Consider the following 25,038-nt stretch of genomic DNA (forward strand, 5'->3'; position numbering starts at 1 on the left):
GCTGCAGTTACTCCTGGCTGTCAGCTAGTTGCTCAGGTGACGTGGTTGACCGCCATGTCCTCTCTCTGTGTGGCTCATGTTTTTTTCAGAAGAGCAGCTGGGTTCTGAGCAAACCGCCCGAGAGCTGGTATTCTAAAAGGCCTAGGCAGAAACCATAAACATTCTCCATTAGCTGAGTCAAGAGAAAAGTACAGTAGCTCAAACAGCTCATTCTCCAACACATCCTGTCTAGTTGGATTTGGTATTTTTTTCTTTTGCGTGTGTCTGTTGACAGTGGGAAATAATGATAGACATTCAAGATAGCAGACTGGGCGTCTGTGTTTATTGCTTTTCCCTCTCGCGATCCTCTCCACTCTGTAGACGGCGAATTGTTAAGGGTGTTGTATAAAGTCAGGGGAGCAGCGATAGCAAGGAAATGAAGTTGCAGTCAAATGGTGCGAGGTCAGAGTTAGCAAAGAGAGTGTGAGTGACAGAAAACAGGAGAGGAGACCACAGCCTTGGAGAGAGGGAGCCAGGGCCGTTCCCGCGTGGACAGAGGGAGTTCTGCCCTGAGGCGCTCTAGCAGAGGTGGCTTCAGGGGGCAAGGACAGGGTTGGCAGAGGAAGATCTGCTTCCTATTCCTCACACCCCCCTGGCCCTCTGAGCAAAGCAGCCCGATGGTCCCCCACAGGAAAACCACAGACAACCAAGAGTGTTGTCTTAAACACGCAAGAAGCATCTCAAGAGAAAGGCGAGTCAATGTGAGTTCTCTTCCTAGGAAGTGGGTAGCTCAATTGGAGCCGTCTCCATTTAGCCCTTCACGTCCCCCAACCCCCCACCCCAGAACACAACCAACCACTTCCTCCCTGCAGGGGCTGCTGCACACAGAACGCCCTGCTCTCCTAGCTCCTTATTTTTCAAAATGATGTGATTTTCATAGCATATTGGATGAGTGCAAAATAATAAATACAGTGCAGATAAATAAGGGGCGACAAATACCCACTAATTCCAATCAGTGGCCCCAGATTTGCCTTGACGTTTGGCTTGGTTTTGTCCCACACTTTGCTTCGGTCTGTGTCCTTTCTAAGTGAGAGCATGCCAAGAATCTACTTCCGCGGCAGGGGCAGTCACATACAGGAGAGGGGTCAGTGAGCATCCTTAGGGGTAAAAATCAACTTGACCTAATTTATCTAAAAACAGGTGCCCCTGGGGAAGCAGGGCACAGACACAGGAGGCTTTGTTTTTTGTTTATCAAAATCGGCAGTCCTTGAATTTGAAGCTGTTCTCTCAGGTGACGGGAGCGGCATGGAGTGCACCAGGAGCTGTGGTTGAGTTAGAGCGCCTGCAGGCCCGTGGAAGCGCACACCTCTCATGACATTGAGCTTTCCCAGCATCGGTATTACCTCTGGGATCTTACAGCTTCCACTCATTTGCGTTCTTAGCAGCACTATGCTTCGTTGTGATGTGTGTGTGCGTGTGTGTGTGTGTGTGTGTGTGTGTCTCAGGGTCGAACTGAGAATCGTTACACCAGTCGAACCTTATTAATACCACATCAAATAAGCGAGGATTAAAATAAGAGGAAGACACCCTACTGCATGGAATAGAGGCTCTCGCTTTCTCTCTGTGAAACCACTTTTTTTACAACTCAGCATTCTGAAATGAAGTGCTATTATAAACCTTTTTGCTCGTGCCTATTAAAGTCGCCATTGATGCTGAAATGACAGTGATTACTTATTGACACTGGCTGGGGTAATTGCAGTGAGCAGCCTTGCTGTGGGCCAATTAAGCTGGAAACCCTACGTACAAGGTGAGGTGAAGACTCTCTAAACGGCACTAGAAATAACTATAAAATGACAAAGACCAAGAAAGAAGACATTCGTTGACAAATAGAATAGCAAAGGGCATGTTGTAATGTAGACATAGTCAACGGAGCAAGTCATTGTATATTTGAATTCCTCCTCCACTGGTGCTGATTAGTTTTGAAATGTAGCCTTTGAAAAATGGCAAGTAGAATGTTACATGGCTAGACATAAAGATAGTGTACATTTTTAGTCAGAGAGAGAAAAAGGGGTATACCTATTGAGCTATAATTGAGAAGATAGGAGAATATGAAATTGTGTCTCTATCATTTCTTTTGAAAATATATTCCTATCTAACAAATTAGGATAGCTATAACCTAGAGTTCTAATTTGTGGTTGAGAAATACAGTTGACATTTTTCCTGGTGACACAGAGCTGCTGATTTAGAAGGAGAGATGTCTACAAAAATTGTCAGAGATATTTCTGTTTTATTTAAACTTAACAAAAATTAACTGACTTTTTTCTTCATAAAAAAGCAGTAAGTATATAAAAATGCAGAAAATGTAGCAAAAGTCATCAAAACAAAAAGCAAAAAACCTTACCATTCAAAGATGACTAACTTTAACATTAGTGCAATTCATGTAAGTCCTGTTTCTAAATACTTTGCACATCACACATGGATTCAGATATCCTAATTTTATACAAATAATAATAAAAGCTAAGATTATTGACTGATTTTTGTGTTAGGCATGCTGTGACCACTGTACATGCAATACTGCATTCGTTGCTCACAGCAGCCCATGACATAAATTGTATAATTTTCCTCATTTCACAGAAGAGGAACCTGAGGTACGGAGAGGTTAAGTACCACCCACCCAACATCGCCTAGGCAACCAGTGGTTTGGGGATTAGGATCCTGCCCCAGAGCAGAAGTGTGGAGCTGCCATTTAAGTTACGTTATAGTACCTCCTACTTAAAAACACCTGAAATCAATGTCATGCTATATGTCAGGTATACCTCAGTGAAAAAATCTTGTGTGTGGAGAAAAGGAAAGGACTAAAAATGTTTTCATGTATTTTGTGTCAGGTAGTACTTACTGTAAGTATACACCTAACCGGGACTTTGTTATTGAATATTTAGGCTATTTTCAATTTACCTCTATTACACACCAAAACAGATATTAGCAAATCCCTGTACAAAAAGCCTTTAATTTGATTTTATGAACCTTTTTAAACAAGTTTTGTTGGCTGGTTTCCTAACCCCTATGAATATGTGACCACCTCTCCTTTCTCTGCTCTACTCTGAGACTGGACTGTATTTCAATACACAGACACATCTCACTCTGCAGACTGAGAATAGCCGTTTGTGGTATTCCAATACTATGCCTAAACGTTCTTATACACAAGGCCTTTTTCCTCTTTGGTGATGTTTGAGGCTTTGGAAGGGAAAGATAGAGTTGTGGTTGGGATTTGACTGGTTATGAGGCTGTAATGAGAGAATCTAAACCAGAAGGAAACATACTCATGAATTATAAACTAGAATAGAAAGAGCACAGTCAGCACCTTTTTTGGATTTGCTTTGTTCATTGTTTATCTTGGCAGGACTCAAAAGTGTGGTCTCTAAACGATGTAAAGCCTCGGAACCTCAGAAACCGTGTGGCCAGACTTTTAATTTCTTATGACAGTCCGTGGAAAAACGAAACTTACCCCAAGGATTCTTTCCTCCCGTCAGTAGATCAGGCTCCTTTCTCTTTCTTTTTCTTCTCTTTCCCCCTAAGACACTGATGTAAGAATGCGGACTCCTAGGTAACCTTCAGTGTCCACTGCACATTTATTTGGGACTCACTTCCTAACACGTGTCTCTCGAGTTTCGCTTCCACATCTTTATTTCCTTTCAGATGTTCTTGCATCTGTCTCACCCACAGGAAATTTCAGCCAGAGAATTTTGGTTCATGGAGGGTAAGATAGCCCAAGATCAATAACTCAGACATCCAGCAAGTCTGGTTTCTGCCCCCGTTACTTAGGTAAATATTTCTTGGTATTCTTTTGTGTAAAACACTATGATAAGCATGTCCACGTTAGGCCATATGGGGTCTGAAAAACTGACTCCACTCTTCCACTTACACAACTAGAAATCTAGACGAGATGTATGGAACGTAATACCAGCTCTCAGATATGGGCAGCAGGCGGCTCAGGCCCGTGCTTGGGGAGGGAGGCAGTGAGGGAAGGAGGGAAGGAGGGAAGGAGGGAGGGAGAGAGACCAAAAAGCTGTGTGGCCCATCCCTGCAGCTTGTTGCCCAGAGGAATGCAGGGCGGGGCACATAAATAAGGATTGGTGGGGACAGAATCCTAGTTTGGGGAGATCAATTTGGGAAGAGGAATACCAGAGAGCAAAGAGTTCCTGAGAGAGAAAAAGGTGATAGGTAGATACCTAGATGGGTAGATATCTGGTAGGTAGACAGATGGATAGAAAAATAGGTTGAAAACTAGAGGGAGCGAGAGAGCTCAGGAGATCTGTGGGAGGGTCCATGGGACGGGAGCGGGTCCTCTCCTGTGAGCAGACACCGGCCAAGGCGGAAGGAACCACCAGGAAACGGACTGACAGCCTTCAGGGCTCTCCTAAGCCTGGGCCAGTGTGTTTACCCTCCAGCCCGCATGTAAACGTCACAATGCCAGGGCCTCATGTAGATTCTTCTCGAAGATTATTGCCCTACCAGTGAGGCGGAATGAGCTGTGGAGTAAGACCGCTCTGGACAGACCTACTACAGCTTCACATCAGGCCCGAAGAGGACCAAGTTGAGTCCAAGTAACGTAAACATGATCGTGGTCCCAAGTGGAATCCAGCAATATTTCAAGGAATACACAAGGAGTGCCCAACTGGGTTAAATTTCCCCCAACTGACAGCCAAGTCAAATATTACCAGGGATGGGAAGAAGCAGCAAAAGGTGACCCACACCCAGCATAAATCCAGTCACCGGAAATGGACCCAGAGGGGAGCAAGATGATGGGCGTAGAAGACGAGAACGTTGAAACATGTATGGCTACGTTCCATATGTTCTAGAATGGGAAGGAATATGGTGAGGAAGGGGATGAGAAATGTTTTTGTAAAGGCAAGTAGAATCTCTAGAGATGAGCAAATAAAATAGGTAACATTAAAAAAAATGCACTGGATGAGGTTAAAGCAGATTAGACATGGCAGGAAAAAAGGATTAGTGAGTTTGGAGACATAGCAGTAGACACGATTCAAAATCAAGCACAGAGATGAAATGACTGAAAAAAAAATTGGACATACGTGAACTGCGGATCTAAAGTCGTCAGAACAAACACCGTGACAGGCATCGGGCTCCTCCCCGGTGCCGGGCCTGTGCTCAGCACCTCACCTGTGTTACGGCATGTACACAGCATGTAGCTCTAGGAGGCGGGGACCGCCTTCGTCCCGATAAGCACACGAGGACAGCATAACATCCAAAACACAGCGACGCTAAGCAAACGTGTCATTAGCAAACAGAGCCTTTGTTTGGGAAACACTTGAGAACTTCCAAAGATTTATTTTCATGTTACCAATTCAAAGCCCTGGATCTCTTTTGAAGCTCAAAATAGAACCGGATGTTACGCCAAGTAATTATTAGCTACAAAACAGTGTGTGTACTTAAGCTCATACACTTAGTAAAACCAAGGACATAAATCGCATTTCCTACCTCTTTCTTATTTCCTGTTCCATTTCTAGGAGTGCTGCCACGCTCACAAATTAGCAAAGAGAAGGTTTTTTTCCTAAGGTCAGGGAAGCCTCACGGACCAGGTCGGACAAGGACCAGGTTTTCAAACACAAACGGGGGTTGCACAGGCCGGAGAAGGTGTGTCCGCTACTGTGGGCGGAGAGAGCACTCGGGGCACGAGGTAGGCATCAGGGGCAATGGATGATGGAAGGCAGCACCCATTCTTGAAATGGTGAGCTCCCACGTCTTCAAAACGACCGTCAGACGTGTTTCAGGGGACCTAGGATGATGGGTGCAGGCTCATGCAGAGGAGTTTGTTTTTTACATGGGGGGTGTAAGTCTGACGCTCTTTTAAAATATGTATTTTTTTAATTGATGTCAGAGAGGAAGGGAGAGGGAGAGAGAGATAGAAACATCCACGATGAGACAGAATCATGGATCGGCTGCCTCCTGCACGCCCCACACTGGGAATCAAGCCCACAACCCAGGCAAGTGCCCTGACCGGGAATCGAACTTGTGACCTCCTGGTTCATAGGTCAACGCTCAACCGCTGAGCTATTCCAGTCAGGTGTAATGCTCTTTTGAATGGTGCTAAAGAGTTAGAGAACATTTGAGAAAGCCATTTGGAGAAAGAAAGCGTTAGCCTTTGATGAATTTAACCTGATGGAATACACACACACACACACACACACACACACACACACACAACTATTCTATAAAACTTAGGAATTTATGTAACTACATACATCCTTCAATTGACATCTTGAAGACAGAAGTTCAAAAAAAAACCAACAAGGTTGACATCTTTTTGAAGAAATCAAGTTGCAGTTTTGTGTAGTTGCCTTGCTTTTAACCTCATGGACAGGACCATTTTCAGCTGAGCCATTACATAATGACCCATTGGCGTACACAAGGATGGCTACCTACACGGCAGGCACTGAATTATAAAGCACAGCATAACGCTGTCCTAAGTTATTTGGACTTCCCCTTAGGAAGAAAAGGAAATGTGGAGTAGATTTGGCCATGCTTTCTCCTCAGCATCTCAAGTGAGTCATTAAGGAAGGATTTTGCATTGCCAAGATGCTACTTTATATGTCACTAAATGGCTTCATTTACTTCTAGTCACTGGACACCAAGCCCTTAGCTATAGATTGGTGCCTGTTCTTTTCACAGCTGGGAGCAGAATTTTCTCTGAAATCCTTTAGCATTTTATCTGCACCTCTGTAATGGCCCATGTCTGTTTAATCTTAGAATTCTAATTATTTATGTACCTGTCTTCATTTAAACTATCAGATACTGAGGGAAAAGATCCTTTTGTTTTTTATATGTGTATTTACATAGTACTATGATAATATATTATGCACATTATATTAAATAATATTTTTTACTGTGTAGCTCTTGTTATTTGTATAAATTATTTTATAGCTCAGTGTTGAGTCTTATAAACTGTCTATGTACAGCATATGTAATAAGTGTTTATTAAATTCACAGACTTGGAAATTTCAAAACTTTACCCAGTTATAACATTCTATGTATTTTTCCCTATTTTAATATAATTAGTAATTCCCTTTTTCAGAAGTCTAAATGAGGCTAAGTAACAATATTGTAGATTTAAACTCAAAATCCAATCAAAGATTGAGACTTTCTAATGCAGTTGGAATTAAGTTTTCACCTTAACAAATATCTAACAGCACCGGACATATTTTAATAGACTTTAGACCTTTGTATTTTAATGACTCAGTGGAGTTAAATCTGCAATTCAGTGACTAATTACCAAGATAAAAACTTTCTATTTAAAAGGCACCTAACAGATTTCAGTGTCAAGTGGCATTATTTCATCAAATTTGGTATCGGTCTTTATTTTATTTTCATGTTTACCTTCTTCGTACCCATTCAGGCTGTGGAATTGTTAGGGTTACGGAGAATGAAAAGCCCCAAGTCAAGGCATTTCCCATTTCCCATCACCACGCAGTCCCAGTGTGGTGGGGCCAGGCAGCTCTCCCTGTGAGCCTCCATTCGTAGGGATGCCCAGCTCAGGTGGAGAGTTCCTCCAGAGGTCAGTGGAGGCGCTGCAGCTAGACGGACTTCCTGAGGAAAGGCGGAGGGTGCATCCTCCCAGGTCTATTTTCAGACACGGACGGGTCCTTTCCCCCCCTCCTGCCAAACCAATACGTCGAGTGTTGGCACTCCCAGGGCCGTGCCCCCTTTCCTTCAAGATGATGGCGCACCTGGGTGTCCCCTTTCATCGGAGGATACACTTGTCGCTGAAAGCAGGGAGTAAGAGACATCCTTCTCTTCCCTTGGTAGAGATTAGGGCTTGCCAACTCTCTAGCTTCTCCAGGGCTCCGATAGCTGCAGAGCTGCTCATTGGTTTGGACAATTTGGATTGTTAAGATGGTGATTTGATTGACAGTTCTGAGAGTTTCATGCTTCAATTCTCATAATGTCAAAATAAGTGTAAGGCTTCTCCACCCCCAGCACAACTGAGGTCACTTCATCCATACTCGGCAATTCTTATCTCCCTAAATCCTGTGGTTAAGCAAGCAGGGTAAAAGGGCTCCAATTCAATGTTGGAAGATCCAGAAGAGCCAGCCACTTGGTCGCATTCCCAGGAATGACCTTTGAGAAGGAAGTGTAATGCCAGGGAGAAAGGCATTGGCTTAGAGATGACTGGACCTCTTTCCAGGTACATTGGACTTTCCCCCTTACCTTCTGTCCACCTGTTTCATCATCCCCACAATGGTGGTAACCATACCAACGGTGCAGGGAGTCAGTGCAACATAATCCTATATAATAAAAGGCTAATATGCAAATTGACCGAACAGTAGAACAACCGGTCACTATGATGCGCACTGACCACCAGTGGGCAGCTCCTGCATTGAGCATCTGCCCCCTGCTGGTCAGTGCACTCCCACAGCCAACCTCCTGTGGTCCCTCTCCCCAGTTGGTCACTCTGTTTGGCCCTGATCAGCCCCGATTGCTGGCCAGGCCAAGGGACCCCACCCGTGCACAAATTCGTGCACCGGGCCTCTAGTCATACAATATGTTTTCTTTCCCATTTCAATCCTTTGGGTTGTTCAAGTCCATGGTCTTAGACCCCACATAAAACCTGTCAGGAAATCATATTGGTCTGCCTTTCACATCTGTCCATCATTGGATGGCTTCTGGCTGTCTCCACCACTGCCATGTGGTTCCTTCTCTCCCCAGGATCACTGGGATGACCTCAGGGTATTCCCTGCTTCTGCTCTCTGCCCATAGCTTGTGTGTTAAATGACAGGCAAAGCTGTTTTTAAAAAACGTAAGTCGGGGCATTCCACATCTCTCAAAATCTCCCCAAAGCTTCCTTCCCGTCGCACTTCGAGCCAGATTTCTTTAAATGTATCTCACAGTCCTCCCTGATCCAGTCATGTTTCACCTCCCTGTTCATTCTCTGTAAAATCCACGTACCCTTTCCTATGTCTGTCCCCTTTCTTGTCTCATTTCTGCTCCACAGCACTTATCACAGTCTACCTACCAAGCTGGGCATTGTGTTTTGTTAATTGTTTACCCTTTTCTGCCGTCAACCACTGTTGTGCGCCATCTCTAATGTGCTCACCTGTTTTGCTTCCCCCACCCCCTCCTCATTTGTACCTCCTGGATTATACTCCCCAGTGGATAACTTGTACTCAAACTTCTATTTTTGGCTTCGTTTTGTTGGGAAATTCAGGTTGACAGTGGCACCTGAGTTGCCCAGGAAGCAGAAATGTTGTGGGTGGATGACTAATCGGTCATGTGACAGTAAGAAACGTGCTACTGTTAAGTGGGGTGTTGAAAACCCCTGGGATGCACCCCGGCTTTGTAATCCCCATAGCTCTCAGATATGATGCGTTGGGATGAAGGAAAATGGAAGTAAAGCATTGTGTCCCGGGGTGACTCTGATAGTTGGAAAATAGAGGCAATAATTATTACAAAGATTACAGCGCATGTATAACATTACATTTATCCATGGAAGAAATGCACACTCAGAGAAAACTGCCTTAACAGTGTCAGTTGGGAAGAGACAAACAGCTGTGTGAAACAGTATTTTTTTTAACTTTCAAAGCTTGTACACATTCACTCTATGCACAGCTTTTCTTTATCCTGATAATAGGCAATTGTTTGCATATAAACATGAATTTAGTTACACTCATACATCCTTCTCTCCATTAGCAAATAGCATTGACTAGGACGATTGAGCAAAGCTGTTTATATGAACATGGCTAATTTAGTAAAATATACTTTATTTCAGTAGCATAGACAAATACTATTTCTCTTCAGGGTAATAATACTTTTCATTCTTGTAAAGTATTTATTTTTCATATTTTAATTATGAAAACCTTTTAAACATCCATAAACATTGAAAAAAATTTAACTGAACACATTCTTGATTTTACAGTTAACATTTTTTAACACAGCCTGTTTATGGTATACAGTATCTATCCATCTTACCATTTTCTGTTCATCTACCCGTCTGTCTTCCTCAAGCAGTTATAACTATGTCGTAAATTCTTTCCTGTGTCATTTTATTATTGGCTACCTCTGGTGTTGGTCTCTATTGCATTGATTTGTTTTTTTTTTTTTATCTGAAGAATGGGTCACGCTTTCTTGTTTCTTCCTATGATATGTCATATCAAAAGTCGTCTCGGACAATGTGAATTAATTCTGCGTTGTAGAACATTTGAATTAAGTTAGGTTCTGCCAAAGAATAATTTACAAAGCAGCATTTAACTTTCATAAGCACAAGCACAGTCTCTGACCTAGGGGTCTGCTTGGAGTCTGCCCTGTGCGTGTGTGGTTCAAAGGTCCCTCAGATACCTGGCCAACCCCGTCATGTGACCTTCCCCTTCAGCGTGCCCTCTTCTCAAGGACTTCCAGCTTCCCTCTCTAGTGGCTGTGACGCCTGCCACTGCCCTCTAATTCTGCCAGCCAGGGTGACCTCCACTTCCCACCAGAGGCTTAGCCCACCCACGTGGTGCCACCGGGGGCCTATCATTTGGCTAAATGTGGTGAAAAACATGAAATCCCCCAGCTCTGTTCTCTTCACCAGTCTCAGCTGCTCTGCAGTTCTGCCCATACCTGCTCACCCTCTGGTGCATTCAGGTAGCTATTGTGTTTTTTGAATTTTTAAATATTTTGTCCAGACTTTAGAGTTATTTCCTGCTCGGTAGTTGTTCTTTCTGGAGTTTTCGGCCAACCTAAGACTCCCACGGTCACCTCCTAACTCACTACATGCGGTGATTGAAAACCTTGTTGTGTTTACGAGATTTATAATAATACATATTAAGACTGAAATCACGTAGCTCATCACAGGTGAACACTGGAATTTTTCTATGCCCAGTGAAGCTGGATCTCTTCTCGTATCACACATTTGGCCCAAATTTATGATCATCCAAAGACCCGATCAGGAGCTATTCTTCCATTTGATGTGGAGTCTGTGGCAAATGCCAGGGAAGGTGCTCACAGCAGCAGAGGGAAAAAAGCACTTCCTAGGTCAGAGTAGACACCGCTCAGTGGACAGCGCGAGGCGGGGAAGACCATGCAGTGGGTGGCTGGAGTGATAGAACCCAATAAATTCTTAAAAAAAGAGAAAACAGTCTATTAGGTCCAAGAAGCCACTTACTGATTTGCCCACATGTCATTTGGATGACCCGGCTCCCTGCCGGGAACACCACGGGCATGTGGCCCACCCGGCGATCGCTTTCTCACCCGCATTCAAAGCCCAGCTCACCCGTGGGGCCAGGGGAGGGAATGGTTAGCGAGACGGTCTCTATTCTGATACTGTACGCTGACATTCCCCAACCAGAATAATAAGGCTACTTGGCCATTTGTTTTTTCTCAAAAGTTAAGCAAATTATTCACTCAATGATACAGAGAGAGTGTCTTTTAATCATTTCAAAGCCTGCTGATTTATTGTCCTTCGTGGTGCTTTTATTTACATAATGGAAATCCAATATTTTAACGTAAACTTTCTGAGGAGTTCGGAAGCAGCGACCACGGCCTGGGCTGGCACACCAGGCGAGAGCGTTTACCACCACTTGGTCTGGGGGCAGACAGCAGCCTGGCAGGGGAGCATTTCGGAAACGTGTCCGGATGGCTATTTGACAAACTCGCTCGCCGACAGGCTTGCTGATGAGTAGGGACCGCGGGCACAGGTTCGCTTCGGCATATTCCGAACGGCGACACCTGTCCCACAGAAAACCACCCGTGTCCTGTCACCGTTTACTAATTAAATGTCAGTCCTTTTCCAAGATCTCGTGTCTGATCAACAAAGACCTCGATAAATTGTGGTTGCAGGTGAGTCCTTGCAATTGTGGTTGCAGGTGAGTCCTTGCATCCTGGGGAGTCCTGGCTGTCCCTGTACTATGAGTGACCAGCCTGGAGCCAAACCTGCCACTCTGGCTAGAAATCCAAGTGACCTGAGCCTTCTAAAAAATTTGCATAAGATGACCCCTGGGAGAACAATGATTTGCATGTGCATATGTTAATGAAAGCAATCCCTGTTCGTTATTCAGATGTATTTGAATGTTGCCATGTCATCATTTGGGGTGGAAATGTGGACTATTGGCCAAGATTCCCTTCCTTGAAAATATAATTTGCCCTCTAATCTTGGAAATAGAATAGACCTTTACACTTGGTTCATGCTTTGCACCTGAGAATATTATGGCAAGAAATAAGGTTTTGTGAATGACAGACTTTTACCTCTTTTCTGCACTTACATAAATGTTAGGCTCGATTTTATTAAAAGTGCTCATTTTACTACGTGTGAGAAGATACATGCCTAAAATTTTCCCAACACCTGGAATTGTTGGAAGGCATTTTTGAGCAATGAATTTCTATGGAACGCTTTACATGTCCATGGGCACGGGCAGGTATTGTACCTGCATGGAGAGAGTTTCTGGATGACGCAAATAAAATAATGATGTTGAAAGACCCTTATTTTTGTATCAAACACAAACTTGCTGCGTATTTCCTTGAATTTCTTGCAATCTAAAAATATTCTCCTTGAACATATGGGCACTCTGTAGGTACAATAGCAACACACTGACCACAGAAAGCCACGTTTTATCTTTCAAACGTTATGATTAAAGGGCTACACCTGGTACCTGGGTCCGTTATCCTTTCTCGGGTGTGATAAAGAGGCTCTTTTCCGAGAGGTTAATTGCCTCTCACGGTTGCTGTTATCAGCATCTGAGAATGTACAGAAAACGCGTCTCTATTTTGGTTAAAAGAAACAGAAGCAAGGAACTCAGAAGCGAGGTCATGCCGTGCTGTGTCAAGCAATGTCAGGTGTCTGAATTAATACATATTCTATTTGGAAGCAATGTGAGTGTAACGGTACATAATAATAGGTCTCTCTTATATTTCAGAGTCGATGTGGAATTTGCTGCAGACCGTAGTAATTCTGTAGAGAAGGCGTTGCGCTCTTAAATCATATAAAATTTTTATTGCTTGTCTCGACTAATATTTCTTTTGCTCTCAAAACACTATCAGCTTAAAAACAAGAAAAGAACTCTGCACATTTCTGCCACCCTGGAAATTGAACACGGGCTGCACTAAGGGCTATAATCGCTCCTATTCCAGTAAAATTCCTTAGGCAACTGTAATTGAAGGAAGTGAAATACACAAAGAAAAATCATTAAAAGGAAGCCTCTTTCAGAACTGTAATTAAGTAGATTAGCTTTGTGGGATAAATTAAGAGCAAAGAAAATTAAAATCAGGATAATATTGGGGGGGGGAGGGGCACACAACAGAATGCAAACCGGGCAATCACAAAGATAAATACTCTTGGCCCATGTTGCTGCGTTAATAACCATGTGTTTGTCCTAGTGATTTGCCCTTGGAGCATGTCAACACGGTGGGGAGTCACTAGCTTCCGTGGTCACATTCTCCCTAGAAGGAGACGAAGGAGACTGAGGGGATTGAAGGAACACACTCCTGCCAGCTTCCGCCTTATAGCTGGGCTGCAGAGGTGGCACCCCAGGAGCTGAGTCATTGCCAGTGCTTCCTCTAGACCAGAAATGGCCTCACCTTTGCCGTGGCAAGCTTCCTTCTTTACCCAGTGCCCTTCCCGCAGCCTCACCTGTGCTAGGCCTGGAGGTGGGTGCAGAAAGCGAGGTCTCAAAGACATTTCTCCACCAGCATATTTTTCTACCGCCTCACTCAACGGTGATTTTTTCCTACAGAAAAGCATTCTGTTTTACATGAATAGGTTGTTATGGAAATCCAACATGTTCTTCATGGAGATGTTTATTGATTTTTAGCCCCCCATGGCATCACCCTGAGAAAGGGTCCCTGTAAGTTTTAGCCTCCATTGGTCAATGCTGGGACCATAACCTATGACTTGGCCGAGCCCCACACCCCTTTCCTGTCATGCAGTAAATCCTGACAATAGTATTCCTTTTATTCATTATTTTCGGAAGTTACTTTATTAAAATAGTCCAGCAATTATATGACAAGGATTTGTCTTGTTTTCCCACAGAATTGTCAGAAAGGACTTACATCGTACTTTCTCACGCTATTATTAAGAGACATTTCTGGGTTATTGGATTTGGGAATTGATTTGCAAGTCCATGCTGCCCTTTCCTTTCTGTGTCATAAATTGATATATAACTTAATGTGCCTGAGGTATCATTATCTCTGGCAAGATGGCAAATGATATTCTACTGCATTACTTCTGTAAAAATGTCATAGATTAGTTCTGAAATCAGGTGATACAAGACACATCAAAACGTTAACAATTATGGAACTATTTTCAGCTTTATTATTTGGATGGATATGTAGATATTGGATGGATGGATAGATAGATGGTAGATAGATGGTAGATAGATAGATAGATGGATTGATAGATTTAGGTCATGTGGACACAAGTTTGGGGAAAGAATCTCCTCTGATTCCACTGGCATCAAGTCCATTAACCCTTTGCACTCGCTTGCTTTTTTCTCGAGCTGCTACCGATGCCAACCGTGTCGAGTCACACTCGATATCCGAGTGCAAAAGGTTAATTGTATTTGGGGGGGATATTTGTTTATGCACACCATTACACGACTCATCATTTCTTAGGACCACACAGTGTCATAAAGGCCTGGTTCCACTGACTGAGGGCACTAATGGCCCTTAAAAATGTCCTCTTCAAGGCGTTGCTTCTGAGCGCCTGGCATAGTTCTCATTGTGTGAAGTTTTATAATTTTCAGTTCAAAGGAAAAGTATATTCCCATCTTCAAAGGAGTACAGCAGACCCTAGAGTGGTCTGATCAGGCCGTCAGACTAAAATAGGTCACATTTCAGATATACACTGAGTGGCCAGATTATTATGATCTCTAAACGCATAATAATCTGGCCACTCAGTGTATATCCTATATAATAAAAGGCTAATATGCAAATTGTCCCCTTGACCAGGAGTTCGATCAGCAGGCAAGCCGGCCAACCACCCATGTACCCTCCCCTGGCCAGGTTGGCCGGACCCCACCCATGCATGAATTCATGCACCGGGCCTCTAATATATATATACTGAGTGGCCAGATTATTATGTGTTCAGAGATCATAATAATCTGGCCACTCGGTGTATATTGAGTGTATGCTCTTCAGTTAAACTGGTTCATTGATTATATGAAGAAAGTCAACATCAATCTAGCTGCTACGTGTGTCCACCTGGTGCTTCCGAAGACTGCCTGGGACTCTTAAAGCCATATCCTTTGCCATGGCTGTCAAGACTCCATTAATTTATATTCCCATGGTGAATAAGAGTTAACACACAACCGTGTCATGTGTATTAAAGGCAAGCCACCACAAAATGCCTAAAGCTATTTGGGTATTTATGGTTTGTCTCTTTCCTGAAGTTCTTTAGTTTTTAAAATACTACGGAGATGCCCCGAGGGGGGTTCTTCTTGCTCTCCTTAAACACCTGCGATAAAATATTCATGTGACCCTCACAGGGATACCAGAGAGGAAAAGCTGGGGAACGCTGCATTTCAGTAGCATGAGAAGTCCCTTTCTCCTTCCTGTAATTTTCTTTTGTGAAATGTTCGCAGCATTGCTAAGGCAGTTGGCCTGGCAGATTGATGAGTTATTTTTATGCGGCTATTGTCTTCAGAGACAAAGCACCTTGATCGCTTGCCCGGTAACTCCTCCAGGCTCCTTTCAACACCCGTTACTCCAGCGCCTTCAGTTGTTGTTAATTAAGTCATCATATTACCAGGAGTCTCTCCTTGTTTTATGACAGGAGATGAGAAACGGTTCTGGTATTTGCAAAATGGGCAGACATGAGAAAGTGTATAGGTAGGGGATATTGCAGAGTCCGCTTTCATCAATTGAAAGAAAACAGGAAGAAAGACTGGACTAATCTCTTCCCTTAGAAGCACAACCTCCCATTTCTAACACGGTTCCACGTGAGCGTTCTCTACTAATGATGGCCAATGCGATTCCATTGGGTTCAACCCAAGCAGAACCTTTTTAAAGAATTCTGATAGAAGTTCAGCTTCAGAGAGAAGGAATAAGATATAACCTCTAATTTTAATTGGGATGTTCTTACTCTCTGGTTAAAAGGCAAAACGTTAAACCAAACCAGCCAAACAAACACAAAACTCTTGACTTGATGACTTTGTGATCAATAAGCTAATTCTTGCTGCAATGAAATTACCACAGAAAAATTTTAGAGTAAGCCAATACAATACAGGATTCGGGTTCGTAAAGTAGAAAATTATGAGGGAAGGGGGAGCAGAGTGAGGTACAAGAGGGTAGAGGGGGCATAAATGGTGATGGAAGGAGACTTGACTTGGGGTGGTGAACACTTAATGCAATATACAGATGATGCTTTGTAGAACTGTACACCTGAAACCTTTGTAATTTTGTTAAACAATGTCACCCCAATAAATTCAATTTTAAAAAGATACATGAAAATGATAAGTCCTGAAATTAAGAAGAAAAGGGCAGTTGGGCTTGGCTTCGTTCATTGTTCGGAGCACTCCCTGGTCTTAGAGAAAATGAAAGAGTAATAACAGCACAGGAAAGAAAAACATGAAAATGCCCTCAATTTGTCGCCAAAACTCTTAAGTTTTGCAACTGTCTTAGGCGCTAAAAGAGTCATCAGTGTAGAAAAGTCATCCACAGCTTGAAAATAAGACAAAAACGGTGGGCAGCGTGCCTTCAATAGCGTAAGAGGACAGGCTACACAAGGACTGTTGGGAAAGTACTAAATGCCTTTGTTACTATTGATCAGAAGTCCCAGGTACAGTGGAATTATTTGGTAATGCGTCGCTATTTATCCAGTAGAGATGCAAATAGTGTCTGTGCAGTGTTACAGATAATTCCAAAAGCTTATGGCCTGTTTTACATTAAAAGCTTTATCTGTAACTGGGCAGTCTTACCCTAGCATTTCCCTTTTATGTGCCCGTGAACAACCTACCTTTGAACCGTAATATCTTCTTGTTTCCTTCACTAATTAACAAATTATTTCAAATCTACGAGACTAAGAGGAAAATGGAAAAGTAAAGGCATTTTGTTATCAAATGGAGAATATTCTGAATAAGAGTATTGATGTACCCACTAAAATCTCATGAAGTATCATCTTCCAAATCAGGACTAAAACCATATGGCTCACCTGACAAATAAAGAAAAAACAACAGGTTGAAACAAAAAGTAAATGTTTAATTCAAGAGATTTCAACTAAAATGCTACAAGTTTTTTATATTTTAAATCTTTTTCCATGAAAAAGTGTTTATGTCCTAAGAATTAATTCAGTAAGCAGTAATGCATTTATAACAGGGGCCATCTCTAGGAAAAGAGCATGCAGAATCCAAAACAATTCACGGAGGTGATTCATTGTATTTAAGATTATTTGAACATGAACTAAATCTCAATATATATGGCAGATTATCTTTTTGGTATACAGAAAGATGGTGATGTACCTTAATAAATCCATAGCAAGAATTTTAAAAACACATTGCATGATACATTGAAATGAACTTTACAAATGATTATGGTTGATTTGTGATTCCTAGCGTTACCAAAATTTTTAGCTTAAAATACCGCTAAAGGCTAACATTTGTGGTGTAGAAAAACTGTGACTTATGCATAACCCATAGACATAGACAACAGTGATGTGATGGCTGGGGGGAGGGGGGCGCAAGGTCTGGGTGGAGGTGGGCAAAGGGGGGGTGTTGAATAGGGACATTTGTAATCATGTCAATAATAAAAAATAAGGGGAAAAAAGGAAACATGATTTTAAAACATCAGTCTGAAAACCCACAAGTAAAATAATGTTTACAGTAACACAATGTGCAAAAGCATTTTTGAAATAGCATTATTTTTTATTCTTCCAAAGAAGAGGTTCCATAACAACCTCCCTAAAACAGCTTCCACCCAAACTGGAAGCGACAGAAGCTTAATCATTGGAACCTCACTTGACTGTTTCATTAAAACTCAGTTTTCACAAAGCAAAGCCATTAATAGGCTGAGGCTTTTTCAAAAAGTTTAACTAATTAACAAATTATTTCACTAATTAATTTGGCCCCTGCAATTGTTGTTCTAACCCCTTGCAACCTTCAATGAACCAGAAATTTGAAAATAACCTTAAATTAACATTTTCAGTCAAAAAGATTAAAGATAAATTAATTGTGCAAGAACAAAAACTGTGGAGGTTGAATTCCCCAAGTGAAGGAAAGTGCCTTTTGGAGCCTGGTTCCTTTTCCTCTAGTGTTTCTGTGGGGAAAGCCTCTGTATTCTACCACGTTCCGATCAAATGACGTTTCTTAAAGATTTCTCTGATTTCTTCCCCTCAAGAGCAGAGGAAAGAAACAGGCCATGGATAGTCCCACAATGAAATGCTTTCAGTAGTTACACATGAATATGCTGGGACCAGAGCAATGACTGTGAGTGACTTATAGAACCATGAAGTGAGTTACATAAGGCAAGGTGCGCATTTAATCACCACAACCACCATCATCATTCCCATTTCACAGACAAGGCCATCGAGTCTCAGAATATGATGTGCTCTTTAATATCTAGTGAACCTTGTCAATTATGTGCATCTGTTCATGTAGTGAAATAATGACAGCAGAATTGTGAGGCATTTGGGTAGTCACATTTGGATTTGCTAACTGGTTGGATGGGAGTGTGAAAGAGAAAGAGGAGTCTATGATCCCAGGTTCTCTGCTGAAGCAATCTGTGTTCAAGTTGGGATTACTGACCAAAATTAGAAACACACTCAGGTAGGAAGAGGTTTGTGAGGGACAATTAATACCTTGGCTTTGAGGGTCATAAGCGTGATGCCTGCTAGACATCCATGTGTAGCTCTCCTGTAGGCTGTCAGGTAGCCAAGTCTGGAATTGAGGGTGAGGGTCTCAGCCGGACATAGATCTGGAGGTCATTATCATTGCATTGCTATTTAAAGTCAAGAGATGGACTTATTCACCCAGCAGATGACTATGGTCAGAGAAGGGAAAAGGCTCCAAGAAAGGTCACCACAGAGGAAGAAAAGCAGGGACGTTGAGTACCTCAGAAGTCAAGTGAAGGAAATGTTTCCAGCAGGAGGCAGTGATTATGATTAATTTATTCAAATGGGGCTGAGAAGATGAATAATTGAATCTCAGATGGGGTGATGCGGAGGTGACTGGTGACATTGACTTCAGCAGAGAGGGATACAGTCTGGATTGCAAGAAGAGGGTGCCTTTGGAAAAACTCTTGAAATTTCTCCCTCTCGGGAAAACAATCCTCAGAACCTCAGACAGGAAACAGCCTGTTGCCTTTGAGTTTCCATTTTTAATGACTTCCTTATGGATTCTCAGGAGAAATCTTCTGCTGTTCTCTCCAACCCTAGCATGCCACCAAGATGCTATTTCCATAGGGCCTTTCACTCTTTAAAGATATGATTTGTGCCCTGGCTGGTGTGGCTCAGTTGGTTGGGCATCGTCCCGTGCACTGAAGGGTTGCTGGTTCGATGCCTGGTCAGGGCACATGCCTGGGTTGCAGGCTCAGTCCCTGGTAGGGGCATGCAGGAGGCAGCCGATGAATGTTTTCTCTTACATCAATGTCTCTCTCTCCCTCCATCTCCCTTTATCTCTCTCTACAATTATTAATAATAAAACATATTTAAAAAGATATTTGCGGTGCTGTTAGCACTGGGGAGGGGAAAGGTAAGGGGGCGTCTCTCTTGGGAGCCATTTGTCATCGTTCTCATAGTTCTTGGCCTCCTTATACTAACAGCCTCATGAGCCCCTTGCGCTCAGACTTCCTAAATCTGAATAATTTCTGGAACTGCTGTTACCTTTGTGGCAATTTTTTATGCGTATTTTATCATTACATTGATAACTTTATTTATGTCTATTTTAGGCTCTAGAATTCTCTGAATTTGTGCCTCCATCAATTTCATCCAATGAGTTTTCTACACTCATCGAACTTATCAAAATGGAATTTCCTAAAGCCATCCTTTCTTGCTATTCTGTATGTCACTAAATTATTTTCATTTATTATAATTCATTATATTTTATGATCTTTTGAGGAATTTGGTTAAAGGAGAGAAAAGACAAAAATTCTCCTTTAAAAATAGTTAAGATAAGCATCATATTTGTAACAGCTTGACTTATAAAAACATATACAATGTAATTAATTTAAGTGATGAATAGATTATACCTGAAGCTCTAATCCTAATAAAAAGCAATGTAAGAGAAATAGATGAATTCACTTACACTGAAAAAAAAAATCTGCTTACTCATGCCAAACCATAGGTTTTATTTAGATTGTTATTGAGAGGTCAGTGGGCTCTGCATAGAATTATTGCACCGAATATGAGAAGCAATATTATAAGATGCAATTCTGATTATACAAACCATAATTAACATTGATGATGAATAAAAAGGGAAATTTTGGTTAGCTCTCTAATCAGGTCAATGTTAAGGCACATGTCCAAAAAACACGCCAGGGAGTGTGAGACAAATGCCTGATAGAATCGTTTCAAATAGTTTATAATAATGCCTACTATTTGTGTGGTAAGTCAACACACAACACAAAGGCTAACTAGTTTTATTATATGTAAATACTAAATATGTAAAAGGGGTATTAAAAACTGTGCTTGATTAACATTGACATAGGAAAACAGCTTGGGGGTAAAGTCTCTAATGTTGATATAAAATGGTAAGAATGACGTCTATGAAGCATTTTATCACATCCTTATATTCTCCAACACTTGGAGATGTGCCGTACGACTCCTCTCGTTTTTATAGAGGAGAGGGCTGAGGCACAGAGCTTTTAGGTAACTGGTCCCAGGCCACCCAGCTGACTGTGGCAGAAACAAGATTTGACGCATGGGCATCTGGCTCTAGGCTCCCCACTTTCCTCTCAGAGAATTTAGGATGGTCCTTTAGATAGGTTTTTTTTTCCTGTTCCTAAGCAACAGAGGATTCATTTCAAGCAGAGATGATTAATGCTTAATTAAGTGATAAAGAGTGGGGGAAAGTATAGTCATTTACAAGTAGTTTATAGTCAAACACAGATGAATCACATGCCCCAGTGAGGGTGGAGCTTTCGATGTCACTATGGGGCCACCGTGCTTATGTCTGAGAAGCTATAAAAAATCAGACAGTTGTCGCGAGACTGGAGATACGGTAGATGAGTCAGTGCCTCTCCTCTTATAAAGAAGCGACAAAATCACCAACTGGAAGCCCAGAGTGTGAGGTGAGCCTTTGACAGAAGTCGAGGCTGGTGACAGCACTTGGGGAACAAGGGCATAGACGAGGAGTCACTGGAAATTCACGAAGAAAGACGATGCCAACCAAACAGAATAATTTTTAATATCCTCTGGTGGCATTTACTACTATGGATAGGTGAGCCAGAGGAGCCCACCACATCATCAGTTATACCTCTTGAATTTTAGGAATTATTTAACTGGAGATCTTATGGTTATTTTTCTGGTCACGGTAAAACAAAATTATGACTCATATTGAGAGTTTTTAAATATATTTGCATGTGATTAAGCAAATCAAAGATATGATGGTGAATAAGGGAATTTTTTAGTGCGCCTTCACTTTTCACTGTTTTTATAAATATCTCAGGAAAAGGGTTCTCAACTTTGCTTAATTTGAGATCTGACAATTTTTTTTAAAAAAAATCAAGAATCTGCTTTTAGAGAAGTGTGTGTCAAGGAGACGGAGGGGAGTGCGAATGCAGCCCTATCCATGACACTTGCCTGTCCTCTTCGATGGCTTGGGATGGAGGAGTGAATGAATGCCTTAAGGGCCAGTGCCACTAGGGACTTGACTGTGTGAGGAAGCCAGGCAGGCCACCAGCCAGGGCACCGGTGACCATCGGTAACAGAGGCGGGAGGTGGGAGTTGTCGGTAGCCCCGTGTAGGTCTCATGTCAATGGTGGGACATTTGGAGTGGGTGGTAGAGTGACGATAAAGATGGCAGTTGTTCTTTCCCCCAAAAAAGGATCCGTTTCTTCCACTCGGGATGTTTTCTCCATAAGTCTCACTTGTCTTAGAGATCTAACGTCCTGTTTTCTTCCTTTTACAGTAAAAAAAACAAAACAAAACAACAAAACCCCACCATTGTTCCCTCCTGGGTTTCTGTCTTCTCAACTATAAAGTCAAATATATTTTCTTAGAAGCTTCTTTTCTTCAAGACCCAGGAAATTAGGATGTAGGCCATGGGCTGGTCCTCATTTCAAATATCTTCCTGCTAATTGCTACTCGCCTGGCTGGACACACTCCCTGCGGGGCCTCAGGCCAGGGAGGAGGTGGACAGTGAATTTCCCAGTCTCACTCTGCCCTGGGCGCTCCCATTAACGTGTGCCTAATGAACAGAATCGTGGGATTGTTAGTCATTGCCTGTTCCTCATCTTCCTAAAAACACAAACACATTTTGGAACCTCTCTAGAGTTTTCTTAAATCAGGTAAAATTAGTTCCTTTCTTGCAGATAGTCTAGCTATGATTAAAGAATGAAATGATTAAAGAATATAGGAGATTATGTTCTTTGTGTTTCATTTCAGCCTCATACTTTTTTTCTCTTAACATTTCAAATCAATTACTTACATGTTGGTATATACAATTTTTTTATTTAATTAAGTACAGTAGTTTGTACCATATCTTTCTGTAATAATCGCGTGTTTGTGTTTTAAAATTTTAGATATCTTCTTTGTTTCAGTTTTTAGTTAATATAGCAATGCTTAGTAAGTTGTTAAAAATATCATTAAGGCAACGGAAAGGAAGTGTGTTAACTCAACACCCAGAGACCATGTCCTACTGCTCCATATTTCAGGGTTTACAGGAACACACATACATGCGTGCCTAGGTGTGTGTGTGTGTGTGTGTGTAGTAACAGGAATACATAGGTGTGTGATGTCATCAGTACACACAGATTCAGGTTGATGTTTTATCATCGTTAAGTATCATGACTGATCTGATGGGTATTGCTGACCAACCCAACTAACTGATAATATAGAAAAGTTTTACCCCAAATTGACTTCATCACCAAATGGTCTCTTTGATTAATCCTGACAGTATTTGCTCAGAATTCTTTAAGCACAGGATGTCAGGAAATGGGCTATAGAAACTAGTTGTATCAAGTCACACAGGTTATACTAATCAGCTTTCCGTGAGCCATCCAACAGGAATTTACTCGTTGCCTACATTAGACCTGGGCATGTTTAGTGTCTCTCAAATAACTGAAGTAAATGATGAAGCAGCAATTGCAGATTTACTTAAACCATAACGATGCACCATCATTTCTTTAGCCATGTGTGTAGTAAGGCTGCTGGGATGTCACGTACTGGACCCGCCCGGGTGTTTATTGGTAGCCAAGTGTCACACATTTGAAAAACCCCCATCAAGGCTGAAACCCTGGGGAGACACTGGGCAGATCTCTCCAGCAGGTGAAATTGGTAAGGGAGCCTCGGAGTGGATGCAGGAGAGGGTGGGAGAGTCCAGTTGCTAAATAACAACAACCAGACCAAAGTTCAGGAGTGAACGAAACAAAAATCAGGCAAATTTTTTATATAACTGGGTTGTGGTGGGCTTAGTGTTCAGTGAAGAATTCTAGCTTCAATAGCATCCATAGCCACCAAATCCCTTCGTTTATAGGAAAACCAAATTGGCATCGGTTTGATGGTTCACTGTGCTCTCCTCCATTTAGTCTTTGAATTAATATTTATAGGCACACTACGGAATGCAAGTAAGAATGATTGGACGGTTGTTTGGGGCCAGGCATTGTGCTAAGCACTTTGTTTACATTATCACATTATATTTTAATGCCATGCTACTGAGCATCATTAAGAATAAAGACTTAAGTTACTGATGGGTTTACAAGCAGCTATAAAACTCGGTCTCAACTACCAAGAGGCCTATAATATGGTTGGAACGGGAGAATATTGACATAAAACCACAAATAATACAGATTAGTCTCTGCAAAGTGCTGAAAGAATAGTAGTTAAGGAAACAACAGCAATGATAAGAGTTTAAAGTTATAAATATTTGCCGAGTTCAGGGAAGGATTAGAGGATCCACGTCGTGTTTGCCTTAAGTGCTACCATACATTCTCGTTTTCCCACCTGTCTCCTATTCCCCCGAATTTTCTGGAAATCCTTCTGAAAGTTCTTCTTCTGGAAAACAATGTTTTTCCTCTTCAGGCTTTACCACCCTTTTTAAACCCATTCAACGACCTTACTTCTTACGCCCAGTGGAAGTGACTCAGAATGTTGAGATCGCCTGCAATGAATTACCTGGTCCCTCCGTGCGATAAACACCTGGAGTGCACAATGTCCCTCCTTACCTTGTCCTTGATGTCCAGCTTGGCCATAGGACTTGTTGTGGCCATCGTGATACTTAGCGATTTGACCAGAGCACAGGCTTAAAATGTGCTCGCGCGTTTGGTCTCACCTCTGAATTCCTCTTGCAGGGAGGCGCACCTGCCTCCGTTAGCCACTCATCTTGTGATGACCTCCCCTATTCGAATTATCCCATTATATCAGCAAACCTGGGCCCATTCGGCATGTTGGAGCCAATCCCGGCAGGGCACAGCCTATATCAGCTGAAACCCAGCGTACCCATAGATGCAAGAGCCAAAATAAATGCGCATCGTTGCATGCCACTAAAGTATTTATGCGCAGCGGCATTGGGCAATAGCCTGCTGAGGTAGCCCTCCTCCTAGTTTTTAAATTATTATGAACACAATTTTTCTTGATTCTATCTATGTAAGATGTACTGATGGTGAGTTGATGCATATGAAATATTCACCTAAATCATTCTCTTGAGTATTAAATAAAAATATTAAATGCCTGTTAATTATAACAGATATCTTTGTAGTCAGCTTTAACCAGTTCAAAGTTGAACTTTTCCCACCACTTTTACAAATTATTATTATTTGTTTTTACAATTTCCCCTCCCAGTTGATATCATTCCACCTATTGCCCAACCAGAACCAGGGGCAACATCACTAACTCACTCCTCCCCCCATCATCACTCCATCCAATTGTTCACTAAGATCTTTGATTCTGTTTTCTAAATAGCTCTTTAATCTGCCTCCTTCGTCCTCTGGCTG

This window comes from Eptesicus fuscus, chromosome 22, assembly GCF_027574615.1.
Source record: "Eptesicus fuscus isolate TK198812 chromosome 22, DD_ASM_mEF_20220401, whole genome shotgun sequence".
Classification (NCBI taxonomy): domain Eukaryota; kingdom Metazoa; phylum Chordata; class Mammalia; order Chiroptera; family Vespertilionidae; genus Eptesicus; species Eptesicus fuscus.